This window comes from Oryctolagus cuniculus, chromosome 19 (genome assembly GCF_964237555.1).
Source record: "Oryctolagus cuniculus chromosome 19, mOryCun1.1, whole genome shotgun sequence".
NCBI classification, from domain to species: Eukaryota; Metazoa; Chordata; class Mammalia; order Lagomorpha; family Leporidae; genus Oryctolagus; species Oryctolagus cuniculus.
The window spans coordinates 3,595,151-3,621,258 of NC_091450.1; the positions used below are offsets into that span (position 1 = coordinate 3,595,151).

At 37.3% G+C, this 26,108-nt stretch overlaps 1 pseudogene; it reads left to right on the forward strand.

The window, feature by feature from the left end:
• The first annotated feature begins 8,136 nt into the window (after positions 1 to 8,136).
• On the forward strand, positions 8,137 to 14,474 carry LOC127488694 (MSL complex subunit 3 pseudogene; annotated as a pseudogene).
• Positions 14,475 to 26,108: the final 11,634 nt, after the last annotated feature.

Genomic DNA, 26,108 nt, shown 5'->3' on the forward strand with positions numbered 1-26,108 from the left:
CTCTGGAGAACAGAAATCTACTTAAACTTGACTTTTCTCCCTAGCTGGAACAATGTATGTATAGTTCATAGTAGATCTATGGTAGAACCATGATACATACATGCACACACACACATGCACACACACATAGATATAAATGTCAAATTGGCCTAAAGTGTTATCCATGGTCTCTGTCAGATCTAAAGACCTAAGGATATATGTTACTGATTGATACTGCAAATGCAGATTGTGGTTTTGTTCTCTGAAAATTGATGCCTGGCTTGTAATGAGCAACGGAACAATCATCTACTGCATGGAGAAAAGTAGAAAAAATAACTAAAAAAGCCAGAGAGATGCATTTTATAGTGTAGAACTTGAGACATTCATTTTTTTAATTCACCAAAAACCGCTTGTCTGTACTTTTTTCAGAGTTTCTTCAGGTAAAATTGATAAAATCTAGGTCATTTGACATTCTAAAATGTAGAAATTAAAGAATTTAGTAATTTTAATGAAATGTGGGCACCTTAGACACCATCAACCTTGTAAGAGTTAACAAGTAGTGTCATGTTATTTGAAAAATTTCACTGAAAATAAACATTTTCATTTAAAACTATCAAGACTGTATTAATACTATAATCCATTTCCTAATAGGCAATGAGAAGAAATACTATTTAAGTGTGGTACAAGTATATAACATGGGATACATGTGGCAGAAAAAGTTTTATCCAAAAAGCACAGCAGAGTTCAGTTTGTTTGAACTGCAAATGGCCAATCTCAACACTTACTGTGCCAAAGGAAAATTCAATTGAATTTAGTTTTGCTTCAAGTTATTTGCAACTGAGGTGGCAAAGCTTGGGCACACCCAAAACATTTTATCTTTGAACCAATACCTAAAATGTCTATCATTGTTAATGTACCTTGTAAAAGTTGAGAGGTCAGTGAAGGGTTTGAACCTGAATAACACAACTCTCTTTCAATCTTTTAGTTCAAAACAAACAGAAGACACTGTAAGCTCTCTGATAGAAAAGCTATTTTATTTCTCTGCTGTAGATAATTCACATGACCTGTTTGGTTCACCTTTCTCTTCTTACAGAAATAGTGCACTCCCTTCCCTTCTTCTGTGAAAACAGTTTGTAAGACTGTCTTTTCTGTTGTTGCCCTACCACACTGCCTATGGTTCTGGGGAGGTTTTTTGCCTACTACAATTCTCAATAATTTCTCTAATGCTACCATTGTACATTTATGCTCATGGGGAAGACAAAAAGCCATTCCTCAAATGAGTGTCATGTATTCATATATTTGAAAATATTTGTTAAACACTGACCATGTGCCAGTCAGTATTCTAGGCACTTGTATATACAGTGGGCTTCTCTCTCTCTCTCACACACACACACAGTCTGAACATTGAGCTCAATTTTTTTATTGAATAAATTTTGTTGGAGATGAATATGGTCTTGGCATTGTTGTTAGACCCCTATGGGCAGAGTATTGTGTGTGTTTGTTTACAGTTGCTTAGTTTTTGGAATACTGAATAACTCTGTAAATATAACATTATCTATTTCATAACACTGTAATTATAGCAATATTTTTCTACTTCAAATACCATTTAAATTGAACTACTGGAAAAGTATTATACTCCAGTATGCTACATTGACATATTTCATGCATCTCACAGAATTACATTAAAATCATACTAGGGACTTCAAAAGTTCCTGAAAAATGGGATTGCAATGCAAGTTTATTTTAAGGCAAACATGTTTTAAAGCCATACATGTGAACAGTCTCCTAAAACTTCATGGAAAAAAATAACTATGTATGTAATTCAATCTTTTTGCACAAAAATGAACTTATCTTTAAATTTCATTTTCCTTTGAACTTTTTGAAATACCTTCACCATTACTTTTTCAAGTTCACAATCAATTTTCACTTCCTTAGGATCCAAAGACCTATAGGTTTTATTCATTTTAGAGGTTGATAAGTGGGAAAGTCCTTTAAATAAAATGCATCTATAAATGCAAATACCTGGTAATGGTTCAATCAGATATTATCTGAATATGAAGCAAAGCATATCATAAGTTTGGAAAAGTACCTTACTTTAACCTCAATGTAAAAAATTGTATATTCAAATAAATTAAATATTAGTTAAAATTGGCATACTAAAATATTTCTATAAAGTGTTCTATTATGTAATATTGGATGAAAATTTCTTATTTGTTAACTGCAAAGTGGCAGGTGTGGGTGTTGTGGCCCTGTGGGTTAGACTGTGCATTAAAACACTCACATCCCATATGGAGGTGCTGGTTCAAGTCTCAATCACTCTGCTTCTGATTCAGCAACCTGGTGATGCACCTGGGAAGACAGTAGACAATGGTCCAAATAGTTGGGTTCTTGCCACAAACATGGGAGACCCAGATGGAGTTCCAGGTTCCATACCTCAGCCTGGCCAAACCCCACCTATTTTTGGCACTTGAGAAGAGTGAATTGGTTCATGAAAGTTCTCTCTCTCTGTTTCTCATTTTCTGTCTTTCAAGTAAAGAAAGAGATCATTAAATGAAAAAGTACATGGAAAATCTTATTTTCTTTTATTTAATGAATATAAATTTCCAAAGTACAACTTATGGATTACAATGGCTTCACCCCCATACCGTCCCTCCCACCCGCAACCCTCCCCTTTCTCACTCCCTCTCCCCTTCCATTCACATCAAGATTCATTTTTGATTATCTTAATATACAGAAGATCAGCTTAGTGTACATTAAGTAAGGATTTCAACAGTTTGCTCCCACACAGAAACATAAAATGAAAAATAATAGATGATTTTTTTAAATGATGATGAAATCAGATCAGACCTATTGTCATGTTTAATCCCAGTGAGAATCAACTTGGGAATTGATAATTTCTTTTTTTTCTTTTTTTTTTTTTACAGAGGATCAGTTTAGTATGCATTAAGTAAAGATTTCAACAGTTTGCACCCCCATAGAAACACAAAGTGAAATATACTGTTTGAGTACTCGTTATAGCATTAAATCTCAATGCACAGCACATTAAGGACAGAGATCCTACATGAGGAGTAAGTGCACAGTGACTCCTGTTGTTGACTTTACAAATTGACACTCCTGTCTATGGCATCAGTAATCTCCCTATGCACCAGTCATTAGTTTCCAAGGCTATGGAAGCCCTCTGAGTTCTCCGACTCTTATCTTGTTTAGACAAGGTCATAGTCAAAGTGGAGGTTCTCTCCTCCCTTCAGAGAAAGGTACCTCCTTCTTTGAAGACCTGTTCTTTCCACTGGGATCTCACTCACAGAGATCTTTTGCCAGAGTGTCTTGGCTTTCCATACCTGAAATACTCTCATGGGCTTTCCAGCCAGATCCAAATGCCTTTAGGGCTGATTCTGAGGCCAGAGTGCTATTTAGGACATCTGCCATTCTATGAGTCTGCTGAGTATCTCACTTCCCATGTTGGATCACTCTCCCCTTTATTTATTCTATCGGTTAGTGTTAGCAGGTACTAGACTTGTTTATGTGCTCCCTTTGACTCTTAGTCCTTTCATTATGATCAATTGTGAACTGAAATTGATCACTTGGAATAGTGAGATGGCATTGGTACATGCCACCTTGATGGGATTGAATTGGAATCCCCTGGTATGTTTCTAACTCTACCATTTGGGGCAAGTCAGCCCGAGCATGTCCCAAATTGTACATCTCTTCCCTCTCTTATTCCCACTCTTATGTTTAACAGGGATCACATTTCAGTTAATTTTCAACACTTAAGAATAACTGTGTATTAATTTCAGAATTAAACCAGTCATATTAAGTAGAACAGACAAAAAAACTACTAAGAGGGATAATGTATTAAGTTGTTCATTAACAGTCAGGGCTGTGCTGATCAAGTCACCGTTTCTCATAGTGTCCATTTCACTTCAACAGGTTTCCTTTTTGGTGTTCAGTCAGTTGTCACTGATCAGGGAGAACATATGGTATTTGTCCCTTTGGGACTGGCTTACTTCACTCAGCATGATGTGTTCCAGATTCCTCCATTTTGTTGCAAATGACTGGATTTCGTTGTTTCTTACTGCGGTATAGTATTCTAAAGAGTACATATCCCATAATTTCTTTATCCAGTCTACCGTTGATGGGCATTTAGGTTGGTTCCAGGTCTTGGCTATTGTGAATTGTGCTGCGATAAACATTAGGGTGCAGACCGCTTTTTTGTTAGCCAATTTAAACTCCTTTGGGTAAATTCCAAGGAGTGGGATGGCTGGGTCGAATGGTAGGGTTATATTCAGGTTTCTGAGGAATCTCCAGACTGACTTCCATAGTGGCTTGACCAGTTTGCATTCCCACCAACAGTGGGTTAGTGTCCCTTTCAACACGTATCCTCGCCAGCTTCTGTTGTTGGTAGATTTCTGTATGTGAGCCATTCTAACTGGGGTGAGGTGAAACCTCATTGTGGTTTTGATTTGCATTTCCCTGATTGCTAGTGACCTTGAACATTTTTTCATGTGCCTGTTGGCCATTTGGATTTCCTCTTTTGAAAAATGTCTATTGAGGTCCTTGGCCCATCTCTTAAGTGGGTTGTAGATTCCCAACAATATTTTTTAGATTTCTAATTTCCTCTTCTTTTCTTTGCTTTGACTGTATGTTTTCCTGTGCTCTATCTTCTAAGTCCGATATTCTCTCTTCTGCTTCACCCATTCTGTTTTTAAGGCTTTCTAATGTGTTTGTCATTTGATCTATTGAGCTCTTCATTTCATTTTGATTTCTCTTCACTATCACACTTTCCTGTTCTACTAGTTTCTGCGTTTCATTTTGATTCTTCCTTAAAATTTCATTTTCACGAGAGAGATTTTCAATCCTGTCCAATAAGGATTTCTGTAGTTCAAGGATTTGCTTTTGAAAACTTCTAAATGTTCTTATCATAAATTTTTTGAAATCCGTATCTTGCATTTCTTCTATCTCATCATCTTCATAATCTTGGTTTGGGGTGTTTTGTTTATTTGGAGGCATCATAGTGTCATCGTTGATCTTGTTCCCTCGATTTCTGTGTTTGTTGCTTGGCATAGTTAATTCTTCTTTCGTCACTGTGCGTTTTTTGTTTTTAATTTTTTTTTATTTATACTATGTCCATGTTAAGTGGACTGCCTGCTGTTGGAGGAGCCTTGGAGGCTTGAGATGGGTGTGGCCTGAGAGCTCTGCTTGGTTCTTCTGGGTTACGGGTGTGCAAAGGTGACACCCTCAGGTTATGCGTGGTAAATCTATTTATTTATTTATTTATTTATTTTACTCAGGGGGTAAGTAATACCGCACAGCACGGCTGTGCAGAATTGATGGTATTTAGCTTCCAGTCTCTGGCTTCTACCCAAAGAGTCTATGTAGGCTCCTCTGGACTCCCACTGGGTTGCCTAGGCTACTGAATTGTAGTGACTCAGTTCCTTAGCTCTCTCCTGTTGATATGTAAATCCAGAGAGGGGGCCTGCTCTTTGTCTCTTGGGAATTCTTCAAGCCTTGCAGCCTTGCAACCTTTGCAAGGTTGGGGGAGAGAGAAACCCCCAAGCTTTTTTTTTTTCCTTCTTTCCAGTAGTGAGTCTGCTGCACTTTCCGGCCCCCCTCTAGATTCTGACCCCCGTTTCCCCACCAATGTCTTGGGTTATTGAGCTCACCTCCCCTTCCAGCGCCGATGTGTGGACTCGGAGCCCTGGGCGTCCCAACTCTCCCCGCTGGTGTCTGTGTGACATTTCAAATTTTAGCATCTTGCTTAAAATGTATTCCATTATTTATATTATAGTTAAAATTGTACATAAAAACAAAAATATTCCTACCTTTCAAAATGCATGAAAATGCTTGCCATGAACAAAAAAATGCTGACTCTGGCATTCTGACATATTAATATTTTATTAATATTAAACATAATATGGGGTAATTTTAATCACTGAGAATATATGGTTCTCATTTGTTTGCACTAGTTTGAAAAACATTGTTCCTGTTGCTAAGTATTTCCACTGAATGAATAATAAAAATTTACAAGATGAGAATTACTAGAGTTCATAAATCTATTTTCTCAAAATATGTAACAGTTTTAGTCAGCTTTATATAGAGGTATGATCTTCAACTAATTTCAATTCTAAGAGACTTTTTTAACACACATAACAGTGGAATTGAATTAATATACTCACCAATGTACTTAGCTTGCATTTTTACTGGTTTGTCCCTAATATTCATGATAAGCTAGGGACTATTTTCATTTTTTCTAATGTATAACCAATAACTATCAGTCTGCCAATTAAGTTCATTCCAAGACATGGGCTATCTTTCTAACAATATATTAGTTAAACATTGTTAGAATGGCAATTTATTTTATAATTTTGTTTTGCTTTAATGAATTTTGAATACTGATAATGGATTATCTTTATGACAAATTTAAGTCAGAGTTACTCATTCAATCAAATCTAAAATTGTCATTAATATATATGTCTGTGAAATAAAATTATATAAAAAGTCTATTTTTGCATTCCCCAGGGCTAACCTATTCTCTTTAATTTCAATGTGATATATTTTATTTCTTTATTTATTTGAAAGATAGAATGATAAAGTTATCCAGGCAGAGAGATCTTTTATCCTCTGGTTCACTCCCCAGTGCCAGCAACATCCAGGACTTGGTCAGCCCTAAAGTAGAAGCTAGGAACTCCACCTGAGTTTCCTTTGGCAGGAGGCTGGATCAGAAGCAGAGTCAGGTTTCAAATCCAGGCACTTGATATGGGATGTGGATGTCTCAATGGTATCTTTAACCACCGTGTCAATATGCCCACCCTGACTCATTCTTACTAACAGATATTGTTAAGTACTTTCTTTGTGTTATGGCTAATTTTATATCTAAAGTAATACATTATAATTTCCTTTCTTAATTTCAAAGAGGTAAACATCATCTGTTGTTTGTTCATCATGGAAAAGAATTTCTTTTAATTATACGCTGGCATTGTCTTTTAATGTATTTTATTTTTATTTTTATTTTTTGACAGGCAGAGTGGACAGTGAGAGAGAGAGAGACAGAGAAAGGTCTTCCTTTGCCGTTGGTTCACCCTCCAATGGCCGTCGTGGCCAGCGCGCTGCGGCCGGCGCACTGCGCTGATCCAATGGCAGGAGCCAGGTACTTATCCTGGTCTCCCATGGGGTGCAGGGTCCAAACACTTGGGCCATCCTCCACTGCACTCCCTGGCCACAGCAGAGAGCTGGCCTGGAAGAGGGGCAACCAGGACAGAATCCGGCGCCCCGACCAGGACTAGAACCCAGTGTGCCGGCGCCGCAAGGCGGAGGATTAGCCTAGTGAGCCACAGTGCTGGCCTTTAATGTATTTTTGTCACTCTATTTGCTCCATGGATCAAGCTTCTAAATTGAAAAAATATCTGAAATTTTATTCTCTATTTTTTTAAACATGCACATATTTTTGATTCTATTCTTTGGATTTTTCCTTTTGGTCTCCTAACTCAATATACAAACTTAGGTACAAAACACAAAGATGTTATAAATATTTAATATACTCATTTCCAATTATCTATGGAATCAATTTATATGTGAAAAATAAGTACTTTTATTGTTCACATTATTGTGACTGTAATGATTTGCTTCTTGGGTAAGACAAGATATTCACAAGGATTAGATTTTCATCTTTAAGAATTTAATAGATCAAACATGTGTATCCAAAATACTTCTCTGTGTTTATTAATGAAATTTTATATCTATATTTAGTTTCTGAATATACTGTGCCATTGTTTTATTACTACTTATTAAAGCAATCTAGTATGGAATGTATACACTATACTCTTTCTCATTAGGTCAGTTACATTCCATATTATTCCATGTCTACTGTACCTAGAACAAAAGTTGAGCAAAAATGGACTTTAATTTTGTTGATTAATGATCACAGTGCTTTATCATTACTTGGATTTATGTCCTGCTTTCTTAATCTATTGGTAAGCTGACTTGATATTAAGAATTTTGAATTTCTTTTCATTGAATCATAAAACACATTTTGACATGCTTCTAAATTGTATTATTAAGATTTAACTGCTTAGAATATTTAGAGGTTGTTCTGTTTTTTTTATATTTGTTTTTCATCAGATGTAATTCATGTGTATTAGTTTTGAAATTAACTATTTCAACTTCCTTGCTGTGTAAACCCGAATAAGGCAAACATCTTTCCTAAATGGACATTCTAAGCTGTGTCATATTTGATTTGTTGGATTGATGTATCCTTGTGATCAAGTATTAAGCTATTTATTGTTCTTGTGAAGAAAGAAAGCTATTAAATAGACCATAACTACAATTTTATGTAATGAAAGTCAGGATCTCTAACTTGTACTCAGCAGTTAGTTATGTGACCTTGAACAAGTCACTTCATCTTTTTTATCTCAAGGCATTATCTATATAGCAAGGACACCAATTACCTCTTTGGGTTCTAGGTGGCGGGGACCCAAGTTCTTGGGCCATCTTTTGCTGCTTTCCCAAGTGCATTAATGGAGAGCTGGATCAGAAGCAAAGAAGCAGGGACTTGAAAAGTCATCTTGATATGAGTTAACAGTTTAACAAAAGGCAGCATGACATGCTGCTCCACAGTGTCAGTCCTATGGCTCAGAAAGTTCTACCTTACTGGTGCTAACAGCTGAACAATCTTTAGTCTTATATTTCTAGAACCTGAAATATTATAAGCTGAGTTAAACTTCTCAAGTTTGCTTTGCATCATTTCTTGATCAAACCGAGGTGTTGAATAAATCTTAAGGAAAATTGGTATTTTTGACATATAAATATTTTTGTATAACATAAAGTAAAAGATAGGGAAAGAGAATCAAAATGCCTGAGGTCTGCCCTTTATTTGGCTGCAACTGACTTGCTGGGTGGCCCCAAGGCAAGAATCAACTGAGAAGTGGCAATATTTAGTAAGAGCGTTGCACCATTATTTGAGTGTTTTGTATTTACAAATAAAGATTGAATCATTTGTATTTACAAATAGAAACATAACTAATGTTCAGAGTAATACTAACAGAAATAGTTAATAAAATTTTATTGATATGTATTACAAAAATCAGAGACTGAGGAATGAGAAGAGCTAGTTTTAAACTAAAAGTTACCATTCATTGGCTTGGTGAATCAAGTTTTTCTGACCTTCTTACTCAGCTGACAGGGTGGTAGAGTTTTAAAACAGTAATTTTCCAAGAGGAAACATAGCTTTACATCTCTTCAATTCAAGGCAGACTGAGAAGTGGCTCCTTCAAGCACAAATCACCATTAGCCTTTGAATCTCCTCTGAAAAGGTCTCTACTTTTCTCTCTTGCTGCTTGTAATACAATTGTTTTTGTGAGCCTCTTAACTGGCATTGTATAACAATAGCTAATGAAAAATTAACAAAATAAAATCTCACACTTAGTATAGGTCAACAGTTGTCAATATCCAGTTAATTGGATTTTGTGAGCCTCTTAACTGGCATTGTATAACAATAGATAATGAAAAATTAACAAAATAAAATCTCACACTTAGTATAGGTCAAAAGTTGTCAATATCCAGTTAAATGGATTTATTTATGTGAAAATATTCCCCTGTAGGAAGATATGCATCATATTACCTTTTCCTCCGTTAACCTCAGCCATTCCCTTGTAGTTGTACATGTTGTACTTGTACAATAATAGCATTCTAAATGCATTTTGGTACTTGTATATGAATAGCATTTTTATGTAAATTAACCATCTTGTGTTGATGCTGTTGCTGTAAATTAAACCACCCAATAAACAAAACTTTAATAAAGCAAAAGCCCATTAAACTTGTACTTATATTAAATGATGTATTTTTTTTTTGACAGGAAGAGTGGACAGTGAGAGAGAGAGAGAGAAAGGTCTTCCTTTACTGTTGGTTCACCCTCCAATAGCCACTGCAGCCTGCACACTGTACTGATCTGAAGCTGGGAGCCAGGTGCTTTTCCTGGTCTCCCATGTGGGTGCAGGGCCCAAGCACTTGGGCCATCCTCCACTGCACTCCCAGGCCACAGCCGAGAGCTGGCCTGGAAGAGGGGCAACCGGGACAGAATCTGGTGCCCCGACCGGGACTAGAACCCGGTGTGCTGGCGCTGCAAGGCAGAGGATTAGCCTATTGAGCCACGGCGCCGGCCTTAAATGATGTATTGAACATGATGTGTAGCATTAGCAAGACTTCAATGAAAATCTTAGAGAGACAATCTCTACTGACTTTAGTCCCAGGATCAGTTGAATTTCATCATATTCCATTTTTTTTGACACAAAGAATCACAAGGTGTGCAATATTTTATTTTTCTGATATTTTTTAGAAAAATTTCTGACTCTCTAAAATTAAATAGACAAATGTTATGGTATGCACTTTCTCTGATGTTCGGCTCTCATCAATATTCCCTCACTCTCACTTTCATCTTTTCTTTCTTGCAATATTCTCTATAGCGTATCACTCTGTCATGTTTCTAAAGTTTTATTCTTAGCTAGTAATTGAATAATCCTCCTGGAAAAATGTAGTGTATAAGTCAATAGGTTAATTACTTATATGATTCTGAGGGAGTCAAGATTTTTTGTAGTGATCTTACATAATGCCACGGTGGGTGGATCCAATGCTATAAAAATTCATAAAGTAGAAAAGTTATTGTAACTGGTAGAACTATGAGTATTTATTTTAGCTCTGGTTGACATTTCTTATGATAAGCAAACTTATCTAGAAGGCAAGAGAATTTGCTGTAGAATTTCATACTGTTTAAAATTAGGGCTCACAGAACAAAAAGAAATGTGTGGAGTAGATTTGGAAGACCAAATAGAGGAAATCCAGATCAGAGATAGTTTGGGACAATAAAGGAAAATCATTGGTCATTCTTCCTTACTAAAAAGTGATTTCATCCCTGTATCAAACCAAAGGATACCATAAGGATACTATCAGAATTTATTGCCATATTTTAGCTGCTTATAATATATTGTGACACCAAGAGCACCCACTAGGAAAGGTTGGGAGTAGGAAAGACAGTTGGAGACTCAAAGCAAGGGTGAATCAGACTCAACTAAAGGATAAAATTCTTGGCTTTACATATCCCATCAGGAGGCCCATAGTTTGTATGCTTTACCCATGAACTCCCAAACTGACCCAGAGGTTCCTCCAGTGATTTGTTCACCTCATTTTTCTCCCTACACAGTTCCCTCTGCATGCTTGCACCCAGAAATGCAAATGTAAGTCTTCACCTATGGCTCTCAAGCCTACATAGACAGGCAGCCTAACTCTGCATACCAGGGCACCATGTCAATGAAAACTAATAGTAGTCTCAGCATCTCACACAGCTCATTTGGATCAGGGAAAGGCAAAACACCTTATGAGTATCCCTACAAGAGGAAACATGAGGGTAGATTTGGCACATCCCTACAAAAAGTCAGGGAAAACTCCAAAAATCCCTAAGAAGACTGGATGGTGAAAGCATTTTTCTCAGGAAGTTCATAACTACAAGTGATGAGTACTTCCTCAAAAGAAAATATAGCAAATATATACATAAAAAAGAAGAAGAAAATAATAAATGTGGCACCACTAAAAAAATAATTTATATATTGTCCATGTCAAAGAAGAGAAATTTGAAGATTGTTTGACTAAGAATTCAAAATAATACCTTAAAAGAACCTAAGAAAACTAAATGAGAGCATAGGCAACAAAGTTAGGAAGACAATGCATGAACAGAATGAGAATTACAATTCACAAAATAGACCTGAACTGCAATTCTGGAACTAAAAATGTAATGAATGAAATGAAAAATTATGCAAAAAGGTTCAAAGAAATCTTGATTGAGCAGAAGAATTTGTAACTACAGTCACATCATTGAATTTATCCCTCTGAAGGAGAAAAATGAGTGAAAAATGGATGAAGAAAGATTACGGAATTTACAAAACACTATCCAGGAAAAAAACCATATATTCACTTGTTTTATATATAAAACAACTCTATGATGGAGGAGAATGAGAAACAAGTGAATGTTTAATGAAAGACATAATGGCTGAAAAATATCAAATCTTGGGATAGCTATGATTGCCCAGGGATGTGAAATATAAAAGTCCTCAAAGAATTTCAACCAAAGAGAACTTGACCAAATACATGATAGTTAAATGCCCAAAAATGAAAGACAAAGAGAATTGTGAAAGCAATGAGAATATATATATATATATATATATATATATATATATGTAACACACACACACACACACACAAGGTAAATTGTGTTAGATTAATGGTGGATTTTTCAAGAGAAATCTTGCAGGCTAGGAGTAGGATGATATTCCCAAAATGCTGAAAGAAATAATCTGATACCAGTCAATGTTGTTCTTCATAAATGAAGGAGTGATAACTACTACCTAGCTCAACAAAAGCTGAGAGAGTTCATCACCAGTAGATCTCCCTTACAGGAAAAGACAAAATGAGTGATTTTAGCTAAAATGAAAGGATGCTCGTAGCGCTTCAGTCCCCGAGTGTCGGTTGCATTCGCAAGCCCGGTTGACAGATTGTGTAGGTGACAGCGGCATAGGCCATCCTTGATGATGGCCTGCTACCTACAGCCTTGCTTTCATATTGAATCTCTGTTTATCCCAGGCGGCCCAGTATCTCCTGGGCTCCAGAGGGACACCCTGCCCATCAGACCCAGATTGTCGATGTTATTGTTGGAAAAGATGAAAAAGCCAGAAAGATCCCAGAATATCTGATCCATTTTAATGGTTGGAATAGAAGCTGGGATAGATGGGCAGTGGAAGATCATGCACTTCATGATACTGATGAAAATCACAGATTACAGCAGAAATTGGTAAGAAAAGCTGTAGCTCGCCTGAGAAGCTCAAGAAGAAAGAAGAAGTGCTGCAGATTGCCTGGTACTGACTCTGTCTTAAAAAGTCTCCCTGTTTAAGAAAAAGAGGAAATTGAGGAAAACTCAATAAGTGGTTCCTCTGGTGACAGTGGGCAAGAGAGGATGAATAAATAAGTGAAGAAAGTGATATTGAAGAGAAGGCTGAGAAAGAAGAACTGGAGCTGCAAACAGAGAGAAATGGAAGAAAGAACAATAACTCTAGAAATCCCTGAAGTTCTGAAGAAGCAGCTGGAGGATGACTTACTGTATTAAGAGGAGGAAAGGGTTGGTGAAACTTCCATGCCAGACCAACATCATAACTTTTGGAATCCTATGTGAAGCATTTTGCTATCAATGCAGCCTTTTCTGCCAACGAGAAGCCTCGTCACCATCACACTATGGTGCACGCCAGCATGAATGTGCACTATATCCCAGCAGAAAAGAATGTTGACCTGTGTAAGGAGATGGTGGATGGCTTAAGGATAACCTTTGATTATATTCTCCCGTTGGTTTTGCTTTATCCATATGAACAAGCTCAGTATAAAAAGGTGACTTCATCTAAATTTTTTCTTCCAATGAAGGAAAATGCCACAAAGGAGCCAGGAGGAGCTGTCGCCTACCCCACCTCTGTTGAATCCATCCACACCACAGTCCACAGAGAGCCAGTTGCGGGTGAACTGGCCACCCCAAAAGGTGCAAAGCCGAGCCGGAAGTCTTACAATCTCAGGTTATCCACGCGTCACAGCACCTACTGTGACAGGTTGTCTGAGAGCAGTGCCTCACCCAAGCGCCGACAGCTGGACACGTCCACCAGCATGCCCAAGCTGTTCCTGCACCTGGAAAAGAAGACACCTGTGCATGGCAGATCACCCTCACCTATTCTTCTAGACTCCTAGCAAAGAAGGGAGTGGTGTGTTTGCTGGCTTTGAAGGGTGAAGAACTAATGAAATAAATGAGGCTCTTTCCTGGAAGCTTGTTCCTGACAACTACCCACCAGGTGACAAGCCACTTCCACCCTCTTACATTTATGGACACAACATTTGCTGCTCTTGTTTGCAAAACTTCCAGAAATCCTTGGAAAGATATCCTTTTCTGATAAGAATCTGAAGGCTTTACTGAAGCACTTTGATTTTCTGAGATTTTTAGCAGAATACCATGATGACTTCTTCCCAGAGTCAGCTTATATTGCTGTCTGTGAGGCACACTACAGCACGAAGAACCCCAGGGCAATTTATTATGTTGCTGGTAACAATAAGCTTCTTCGCTTAGCGTACAAATGCCATGACGACCCAGGGAGCTCTGGCAGAGGCAGGCCTTGTTATTTGAGTTACTCTAGTTATTTCTGTTAAGATTTACTTCTTGTGTGCCTGAACGTGCTCTGACACTGCAAAGACCATCTGTGAGGGCAAGAAATGAGCAGCCATGTTAACTGCAAAATGTTCATGAAAGTATACTTGCATTAGGCTGTTTTGGTAGGCATTGCAATTAGTTGTTAGCAAAGAACAACTTTTTAGTTACTTTTTAGCATTAAAAACATTTTTGACAACTATTTTCATTCTTGTGATGATGCTGAATAATTCTAACAAATATTAGTTTGAACCCGGGGCCAAAATGTAATCTCAAAGTATTTCAGAGGGAATTGCTATCGATGGCAAATGTGCAGTTATACCTTTGCTTTGTCTCGATTGCATCTCTGGGAGATATTACTTTTGGTGACCTAAATTAAGCATTCCCATCTAGTTTGAGGTTTTACAGCCATACTTTGCTGTGCATTATAGTTCCTTTTCTATAAAATGTTATTTTTGGTAATTAAATAAAGCATTACATTATTTGACAAAAAAGGAAAGGATTCTAATAACATGAAAGCATATGAAAATATAAGTAAAATCAATCTTAGTATAAAGGTTAGAAGCCCAAAGTGTTAAAAATAACCCTAGCAACAATAAATTGTTACTGGGTACCCAAAATGGTATGAGCCCAAAGACAATGTTGAGTGCCATAATCTTGAATACTGAAACATCAAGAGATCAGATTCCTGATTTGGGGCCGGTGCTGTTGCATAGTGAGTAAAGCCACAGCTTGCAACACCAACATCAAATAAAGGAGCTGGGTTGAGTCCCAGCTGTTCCACTTCTGACCTAGCTCCCTGCTAATGTGCCTGGGAAAGCAGTGGAACATAGCCCAAGTGTTTGGGCCCCTGCATCCATGTGGGAGACTCAGAAGCTCCTGGCTCCTGGCTCCTGGCTTTGAGCTGATTCAGCTCTGACCATTATTGCCATTTGGGGAGTGAATCAGTAGATGGAGAATCTCTCTCTCTTGCTCTCTGCCTCTACCTCTCTGTAACTCTGCATTTTGGGTAAATAAATACATTTTAAAAATTTCTAATATTTATAATTTCAAAATATTAAAATGCCAAAATATGGTTGTGTAATAAAGCTTAAATATTTATTATATTCATTGATATTTTGCAAAGATAATTTATTTGAGAAACATAAAAAAGATCATTTCACTGACCACTTTATACAATAAAAAATCATAATGTGTATTTGTGTAAGAATAAAAACAAATATAAATAACCATGATGGGCAAACCATTTCATAAAGAAATAGGATTACACAGTTGATGGAAATATAAATTACTATAATTATTATCAAAAATAATAAGATTTCCCAAAATAAAACTGCCATAGGACTCTACAATTCCATTTCTGGCACATATTCAAAAGAAATGATATCAGTACCTTAAATATATATCAACACTCTCATGTTTCATAGCAGCTTTATTCACAATAATTTAGATATGTAAACAATCTAAATGGTCATCAATAGATGAGTTGGTAAAGAAGATGAGATAGACACACATGTGTGTGTGTAATGGAGTATCATTCATCATTCAATAGGAAGAATATGCTGCTATTTGCAGCAATATGGATAGACTCAAAACAAATTACAATAGGCAGTGTTAGCCAAGCATAGAAATACTTCATGATATCACATATTTATGGAATATAAAAAATTTGAGCTTACAGAATCAGAAAAAAAATTGTTAATAATATTGGAGAGTGGGGAAAATGAGATTTCCATCAAAAGGCACAAACTTTCAGTGATAAGAGCAATGAGAGGCCAGCGGCGCAGCTCAATAGGCTAATTCTCTGCCTGTGGTGCTGGCACCCTGGGTTTTAGTCCCGGTTGGGGCACCGGTTCTATCCCCAGTTGCTCCTCTTCCAGTTCAGCTCTCTGCTGTGGCCCGGGAGTGCAGTGGAGGATAGCCCAAGTCCTTGAGCCCTGCACCTGCATGGGAGACCAGGAGAAGCACCTAGCTCCTGGCTTCGGATCAGCGTGGTGCACCAGCCGCAGCGCACCAGCCACAGCGGCCATTGAGGGGTGAACCAATGGAAAATGAAGACCTTTCTCTCTGTCTCTCTTTCTCACTGTCCACTCTGCCTGTCAAAAAAAAAAAAAAAAAGAGCAATGAGCCTGGGAAATCTAATGCATAGCATGGTAGCTATAGTTAATATTAATATAGTTTATACTTGAAATTTGTTAAGAGAGATTGTAACTATTATCACAGAAACAAAGAGGAGTGACTATGTGAGGTGATGAATATGTTAATTACTTTGACTCTGGTAATGATTTTGCTATGCATACATAAATCATCACATCCTACATTTTACATATATACAATGTTTACTTGTCAATCATGTATCATTAAAGCTTGGAAAATTAATATTCTAATGTGACTTTAAGGGGCTAGTCATACTTTTCTTTAATTTTTAAATATTTGTTTTTTCCATCTGTGTTGTGCATATTTTTTCAGCTGGAGAAAATATATGAGGTGGATATGGATGTGAGCTATTATGCATGCACTTATAGAAACACAAGCTAGACCTCTCAATGTTATGTAGGTGAATCATTACATGAAAGGGTCATGAACAAATATTTCAGCAAAATTTAAAATAGTAATAATTCATTGAAGAAAATTGATGTGTGTGCGTATGAGTGTATTTGAAATGTTTGTGGAAATTGGAGTTCAAAAATAAGTTTATTTTGATAGACTACTGTGATCTGATAGCATTGCCACTTATTCTCATACAAGTTTTTCTGTGTCAAAATTAAAAAAGTCTATATTTTGAAACTAAAGTGGGCATATTGTACTGCTTATTTATTTATTTATCCAATGGTTTTATTTTATTTTTTAGTATAAATTGGTGAAGTGAATCTTTATATATAGTTCCTATCATATGAATGTGCATTCTCATAGTTAAACGTAGTTTATTTTTACATAGCTCTTGGAAGTACAAAATACTTTCTGATTTCACAAAGGGATTAAAGATAGATAAAAGGTTATTTTTTTTTCTGAATCAGCATTCCTGGAATGATACTTCAATTGTCAAGGATCAAATGTCAATGATAGTCCCTTTTACTCTTTAATAACCTCAACTTGAAGAAAACAGTTCTGTAGAAATTCACTTAGCTCTGCATATCTCAACTTTATTTTCTGTACCTTTATGTGGGAAAAAAATCAAAGGACCTGAAGACACTCAGCATCTATATGTTCTCACTTGCCTCCCGCTTCTATTAACTACTATCCTGATCACCTCAAGGAAATGGTTCTTAGGAACTTCACCTGTGACTTCCACATTGCCTGATGGCAGGCACCCTTCTGTTAACACTAGCCATTAGTACAAAGGCATGTGGCAACCTACCTTGTGTTGTACACCATAACACACTTTATTTTTATTCCTATCACTATTCCTCAATTGTTCTGAATAGATTTATCTGTCCATCCTAACTGCTTAGGTAAACAGATATTATCCTTGGTTTTACACATTCTATGCAGGCTAATTTTTCTCAATACCAAGATTCCTCTTTCAACTACAGCCTTATAAAACCAATGTTGATATACGCTTTCCATTTGTAAAATATCAAAATTACTGTATCTTGAACCAAATTATTAATGAAAACCCAAATTTAAGCCTCCACTAATTTCTTTGGTGTAACCATATATTAGTGACCATACCTGCCTGACCTGGCTGCTCCCCACCTCCACATCTGTATCCCTCTACAACTCTTTAACCTTAGTCAATGCAAGGCTTTTCTAATTGTTCCATGAATATTTCATTTGCTTCTCATTTTTGGGGAAATTTTCTTTCCATTAATGACACCTTCACATCTCCAGGTATCCACTTAAGTGGCAGAGAGGCTTTCTTTAAACGTGTCTTTTCCATCACCTCTCCATAAGTTTCCATTTATCTTCATCAAATTTTTGTCTAGTACATATGATTATTAAAATGGAAAGTCAGAAGTGTCTGAGATTTTTACCTTGTTTACAAGATGACTATAGACTTTTAGGGTGTTACACACACACCACACACACAGACACACACACACACGCACAACAGATTGAGATACTTTAATCAAAAATAGGCCACATGGGGCTAGCATTGTGGTGCAGTGGGTTAAGTTATCACCTGTAGTGCCAGCATCTCATAGGGACACCAGTTCAAATCCTGGCTGCTCCACTTTCAGTGGAACTTCCTGCTAATACACCTGGGAAATCAGTAGTGACACAAGTAATTTTCCCCTGCCACCCTCCTGAAAGGCCATGATGGAGTTCCAGGCTCCTGGTTTTGGCCTGGCTCAGCCCTAGGCTGTGCAGAGATTTGTGGAGTGAACTATTGAATGGAAGACTTCTCTGTCTCTGTCTGTCTCTTTCTCTCTGTTCTCTTTCTGTCTGTAACTTTGCCTTTGAGAGAAATAATCTTTAAAAAATGTTTTAAAATGTAGGTCAGAGGCACAGTATCAAAAAGAGTTGCTCAATCAGTTTCCTATATTCATTCTTCACACCTTGGTTCTGAGAAATAAACTTATGAGGACTGGAGATTTACATGCATGTGCAGTGAGTTGTGTGCAGAAGTATGAAAGTAGGAGACCCTAAGATTTTACCTGGCTGCCTGTGAAACTACCCAATCTCAATCTTGAGAGAAGGATGAGTCATTTCTTTGGAACTTGAGTAAGTTTCCTCCTGAAGGGAATGAGAGACTTGTCTAGGTTTATTATCCTGAAATATAAGCAAATGTCTCTGGAAAAAAGACAGGGAGAACTTTACTACCATGGACATTTCCAGGAGGAAATATTTCTCTAAATCTATTCTGTAGGAAATGCTATCTCCAGCTTCTAATGTCGCTTGCAATTCAGAACATATATTTTGCTCGCAAGGCCCAACCTGGGCAGATACTGGAGAAATGCCAACAAAATTTCTCCCAACAATGATTCTTTCTGAATATCCAGTTTATTTATTTGCTTGTTTTCTTTTTCTCCCTAGAAATGTTTGCTGTGTGAATATACATATGGCTCCCAAGTGCTTGAAATATGCCATAGTATATAGTAAATATGGTATGTGTGTGTGTGAGGGTATTTCAAAATATTCATGGAGAAATGGAATAAAAATAATATTTTTGGTTCAAAGACACATATCTCATGAGCTTTGTGAAGACCCTTCTCTGTATAGATTTTTTAAATTTTGGCAACAAAATAAATTAAACATTGTATTGATTTTTTAAGCACTTTCCTCCAAATTGAAAGGTTAAGCAAATGAAAGAAGACATTAATGAGTTTATGGGAAAGTGTTTTTAAATTCTGGATCACTTTGTTTTTAGTTGTTTATTTTACTAGGTTATATTTACCGGTTTTTTGAATCATGACTTTGATTTCTCAAGCTCCCTGAAGTTTTAGTAACTTGTCACCATTGAGAAGTAAGTCTCACATCTGACGAATGTGTAATGCTGTGTAAAGAACTCAGTATATTGCTTGAATTATTTCTAAGTAGTGTTACTTATGGAAGTATTTAAGGCAAAAACACATGAGAAAAATATGAACACGGATTTCTCTTTTTGAGATATTTTAAGAAACCCCAAAGGGGCAAGGACAAGGCAGTCTTGTGTTTGTGAAAAGTAGTGGTCAGAGCCATTCAGAAAAGGAGGCAATTGCTGTTGTTTGAAAAGGGAAGACAAAATAAATTTTTGATCATTTGTAAGGTGAGAGAAGTAGAAAATAGAATTATTAGCAAACAAATTATTCATTTTGTAGTACTGAGATGTGATAATAATAGCACTTTTGCATAAAAGAGAAAAAAATAAAAATCTGCCACTGACTGCTTCTTAAAATCTGAGAAGAAATAGAGTAAAATCATCTTATTCAGATAATTTTAAACATGTACTTTGGAAGAAAGCAAGGAAGTTTCAGATCAAAATTCTATCCCTGAAAACCACTGAATCTAGTTGAAAGGAAGAAGGATATAGGAAGAAAACAGAAGGAGTATTAATGGGTTGAAATCTATCATCAGTATATGTGAGTCTGAATTCCTGATTCGGATTCTTATAGAATGTATCATATAGGGCAAGATACCAAAGCCCTCTTACCTCGTGTTCATTGTTGAGCAAAACAGAAGATATTGAAACTGAAATAATACTGGAAACTAGGAAGACTTTTGTAACTATTAATTCATCAATAGATAAAATGTGCTTACCATAACATCTAGAAATATCCATGTTCTAAAATTATAGGTGTAAATTAAACATCAGAAATGCAAAATTAATGCTGTGTTGAAAAAAGTCGCTTATAAGCTAAAGATACTGAAATACTGAAGATATATATACACAATATATATGCATATATGTAGTTAAATAAGTATGTGTTTATATATTATAGAAGAGAAAGATGTTGATAATTAATAGTAGGATTATGTAAATGTTAATATCTGATTTCATGGTTTACTAAAGTTATTAATAGAAAGTCACAGTGAGTTATTTTGGGATACATAGTATAATTTCAGTAACATTTTCTGAGAATATAAAGTATAGATTTTATAGAAAATGAGAGAATGACATATCAAATATCACGTCATAAAATGTTTAAATTAAGGTAATGTAGATGAAAGATTTATAGGAATTATATTTCTTATTTTTTCAATTTTTCTGTAAGTGAAATTCCACAGCAATTTTAAAATGATTCTTTTCCACACAATGCCATATTTTCTCCTTTTCAGGCAACAATTATTTTCACTTTCTCTGTCTAGTCATGTATATGAGATATGGGGACATTTGAAAACAGTTTCCAGAAATGAACACTTAGATCAGTGAGTGTCTGAGAAATATTATGGACATTGCATGTTTGCTATGTTTATCAGAAAGTGCCTGTAGGAATTCAGAGTATACAGTTTTTAGACTGTCAAAGACCTTATTCAAGCAGAAGCATCAGAAAAACCTAAAGGCAAGATATAAGGAGAAAAAATACATATGTAAGTTACCCCAATTTTAAATTTAGCATTTGAAGTATTTTGTTTCATTTAGTTTGGAAAATAAAATGAACAAGGGATATGGACTAACAAAAATAAAAGACTTTAGGAGTCAGGAAAGTGATTGAACCCTCCCATGAAGGTTAGAAGTTAAAATGATTAATTGAGATAATGAAATGCAGTGTGTGTCCTTTGATGTGTGTAAAGAAAGAATTGTGTTCAGGAAGTTTAAAGAACCCATGAACCCATGAATTGTAAAAATCAATCAAAATGCCTATAGGACATGGAAAACAGCTATCAGTTGAAGCCAGCTTAGTACAGCTATTATTCAAAATAGAGCTATATCAAGCTAATTGAACCCATTCATTCAATTCAGTCCCCAAAAAATCAACTCAATTTTTTTTAAAATGACTTGTTCTTACTATATTGTCGTCTAGACAAAATAGGAAACTGAATGATGAGCAATGTAAAGCTATGCAGTCAGAAGTCTCTTACAGAATAATTACTAATGCATACTATCTGGTATTGAACGAAAACCAAAAGAAGCATGCTACTTCTTATGTACAACTGACAAGCTAGGTAAATTAGCACTTACTTATCATACAGGGTAAACACTGAAAACTAGGGCTATCCCAGAGTGTAATGGTAGCCCATCAGAGCAAATGACTAGTAGTGCTCAGAAAGTGATAGGAAAGTTCTCAGGAGATAGAATAGCCAGGTCTGAGCTGGGTCTTGGCAGTATTTCAAGATGAAGGACATCTCCTGCATTCTTTTCTCCAGAGTCCTGGGCTTGGCTTTGAAGGCTGTTCATCACTCTGGCGCTGCGGCTACAGGATTTCCCAGAGACTGCCACACAGGGCACAAGGAGTAAAGAGTCCAAAGACCTGAATCTCCTAACTGGATACAAAGAGCTGTCTTTAATAGAAATAGGAAATGCAGAATATCTTGTCTTGGGGAGGAGATACAGATTTTCTCATTGCATTTTAGAAGACAAGCAAGATCGAGCAATTTATATGCTTATGATAAACTTATTATTCTTCACTTTTAAACATGGCAAAAATGAAACTCAAAATCTAGTATCACTGTCTCAATGCAAACCCAGCCGTTTGACTATAGCAACAATGCTCTTAACTTTTGCATTTCTCCACACATGTTTCATTCATAAAACACAAATTAAATATAAAATAGTTATGTGTATGATCTTGTCTACACATTTTTTGAGAATTGTTTATTTCTTTTTTTTTTTTTTTTTTGACAGGCAGAGTGGATAGTGAGAGAGAGAGACAGAGAGAAATGTCTTCCTTTTGCCATTGGTTCACCCTCCAATGGCCGCCGCGCTGCGGCCGGCGCACCCCGCTGATCGGAAGGCAGGAGCCAGGTGCTTCTCCTGGTCTCCCATGGGGTGCAGGGCCCAAGTACTTGGGCCATCCTCCACTGCCTTCCCGGGCTACAGCAGAGAGCTGGCCTGGAAGAGGGGCAACCGGGACAGAATCCGGCGCCCCGAGAATTGTTTATTTCAAAGGCAGAATTACAGAAGGAAGGAGAGATCCTCCATTCACTGGTTTGCACCCTAAATGGCCACAATGGCAGGAGTGTGCTGGGCCAAAGTCAGGAGCCAGGAGACTCCACCTGAGTCTCCAATATGGTTGCAGGGGCACAAGTCAAGAACTTGGGTCAGGGAGCTGGATTGGAAGAGGAACACCCAGACTACTGTCTACACATTTCTACATAGTATTTTCAAAATATTTGTGAGGGCCGGCGCCGCGGCTCAATAGGCTAATCCTCCGCCTAGCGGCGCCGGCACACCGGGTTCTAGTCCCGGTCGGGGCGCCGGATTCTGTCCCGGTTGCCCCTCTTCCAGGCCAGCCCTCTGCTGTGGCCAGGGAGTGCAGTGGAGGATGGCCCAGGTGCTTGGGCCCTGCACCCCATGGGAGACCAGGAAAAGCACCTGGCTCCTGGCTCCTGCCATCGGATCAGCGCGGTGCGCCGGCTGCAGCGCGCCGGCCGCGGCAGCCATTGGAGGGTGAACCAACGGCAAAGGAAGACCTTTCTCTCTGTCTCTCTCTCTCACTGTCCACTCTGCCTGTCAAAAAAAAAATAAATAAATAAATAAATAAATAAAATAAAATAAAACAAAATATTTGTGAATAACTGAGAATTTAAAAAAATTCTACTTAGAAAACTTTTGAAGACTACTTAATGAACTATAACACCAAGGGCCCACTTTCCCTATATCAAACACATATTTGTCCTTTCCACCTCAAGAACAATACCTGCATGATTCAGTCTTAATCGTCCTGAACTTGGCATAATGGTTGGTACATAGTGAACATTCAAAAAACTTTTTTTTGTTTGTTTAAAGAACAAGAAGTGAGGGGCCGGCACTGTGGGGTAGTGGGTAAGGCCACTGCCTGCAGTGCTGGCATCCCATATGGGTACCTGTTTGAAACCCAGCTGCTCCACTTCTGATTCAACTCTCTGTTATGGCCTGGGAAAGCAGGAGAAGATGGCTTAAGCCTTGGGATCGGCCCAGCTTCAGCCATTGCGGCCATCTGGGGAGTGATCCAGCGGATGGAAGAACTCTCTCTCTGTCTCTACCTCTGCCTTTCTGTAACTCTGACTTTCAAATAAAGAAATAAATCTTAAACACACACACACACAACAAGGAATGAGATCATGAGTGAAAAAGTGACGAAAGAGTGAATAGAAGGGATTACTCTTTACCTTGTGCTTCAAATCTCCTCATAAACTTTGAAATAATAACACAACAGATATGCACTATAACATTTAAATAAGTTGGTTATGCATGATTAATTGTGATCGACTACAACATAATACATATTTGTATAGTTTAGAATTACTGGCATTACAATAATGGAAGGCAAAGCTAGTGAGACTTTTTATATTAGACCACAAGCTGGAGGATATAAAAACACCTTGGATGAAGCATGATTGATTTCCCCATGATTTCTTTTCTCTTTTGATTTTATCATTATCTACAGGAGGGTTTCAAATTATAAGACATGATGCAATTATTATATGCTGATTTTAACCAGGGCACTGTAACTGTATGAATGTGTATCTGCATAAACACAAGATTTTACAATAAATTGACTTTGTGTACTGTACAATCCCCAAAGAAAATTTGCAATATCATTTAACACAGTAAAAATAAGATTTTGATTTTCAATTTTCAGACAACATATACAAAAGCATAAATTAATTTCTTACCAAATAGTGTGTCTGCTAGTATGTCTCATCAAATAGTAGAGATTTGTTATGATCTCTATAGACTAAAACATGAACCAATGCATGGACAAATAATCAGAAAACAAATTAATGAAATTCAGAGTGACACTGAATTTATAAACACACAGGGGAATTTAGTGTCCCATGAATAAGGAGAGGCATTACAGAGACCATGTTTTCAAACTGCTGCCTTACTTACTCCCATTTTTCTGAAAACTGAAGTGCCAACAAAGGTCACTTAATAATGATGATGAAGAGAAGAACTGGAAGCATAACACAGGCTCACCTTTAACAGGCATATTTTCTTAGACTGCACCAGGTTAGGAGATTATCTAACATGAGAAGATAAATGTGCTTAACTTAAAAGCATAAATATTTTGATTACCAATAGCATTGCTACTTATTGTTTTTAGCCCTGTCTATACTACTCTAGAACTGTGGAATTTCTGCTTGTTTTTTAATTTGACAGGTAGAATTATAAATAGTGAGAGAGAGAGAGAGAGAGAGAGAGAGAAACAGACAGACAGAGAGAAAGGTCTTCCTTCCGTTGGTTCACTCCCAAAATGGCTGCTACGGCCGGCTCTGTGCCAATCTGAAGCCAGGAGCCACATGCTTCTTCCTGGTCTCCCATGCGGGTGCAGGGCCCAAGCACTTGGGCCATCCTCCACTGCCCTCCCAGGCCACTGCAGAGAGCTGGACTGGAAGAGGAGCAACCAGGACTAGAACCCGGCACCCATATGGAATGCCAGCACCGCAGGTGGAGGATTAACCAAGTGAACTATGGTGCCGGCCCTGACTTTCTGCTTTTTACTTGTTGAATGCTATGGTTAGTAATTCATGCAGCCTGTGATTACAAAGTACATTGAAATTACATTATTGCAAACATTAAAGGAAAAAAAGGAAAGGAAAAGAAAGGGAAGAAGAGAGGTTTGAGAGAAAAAAGAAGGGAGTATGGTTATTTTAGAATTCTATCTATGAAATACATGAAGTCCATTCTTTTTTTTAACTTTTATTTAATGAATATAGATTTCCAAAGTACAGCTTATGAAGTCCATTCTTTATATATAAATAAAAATCATTAAAAATGTATCCCAAGATAAAGTTAAACTAAAGATAAATAATTAGAATTCTTTTTTTACAAGTTTTTATTATTAGTATTTGAAAGGCAGAGTTACACAGAGAGGAGGAAAGAGAGAGAGACAGAGAGCGAGCGAGCGAGCGCGCTTCCATTTGCTGGTTCACTCCCTAAATGGTTGCAATGGCCAGAGCTGGGCCAATCTGAAGCCAGGAGACAGGAGCTTCTTCCAGGTCTCCCACATGGGTACAGGGGCCCAAGGATTTGGGCTATTCTCTGCTGCTTTCCCAGGTGCATTAGCAAAGAGCTAGATCGGAAGTGTTGCAACCAGGTTTTGAACTGGTGCCCATATGGGATACTGGTGTCGTAAGGCAAAGACTTAACCTACTACAGCAACACAGCAATACTGGCCCCATCAGTAGAATTCTTTTTTTTTTTTTTTTTTGGACAGGCAGAGTTAGACAGTGAGAGAGAGAGACAGAGAGAAAGGTCTTCCTTCCATTGATTCACTCCATAAATGGCTGCTATGGCCAGCATTGTGCCAATCCGAAGCCAGGATCCAGGTGCTTCCTCCTGATCTCCCATGAGGGTGCAAGGCCCAAGGACTTGGGCCATCCTCCACTGCCTTCTCAGGCCACAGCA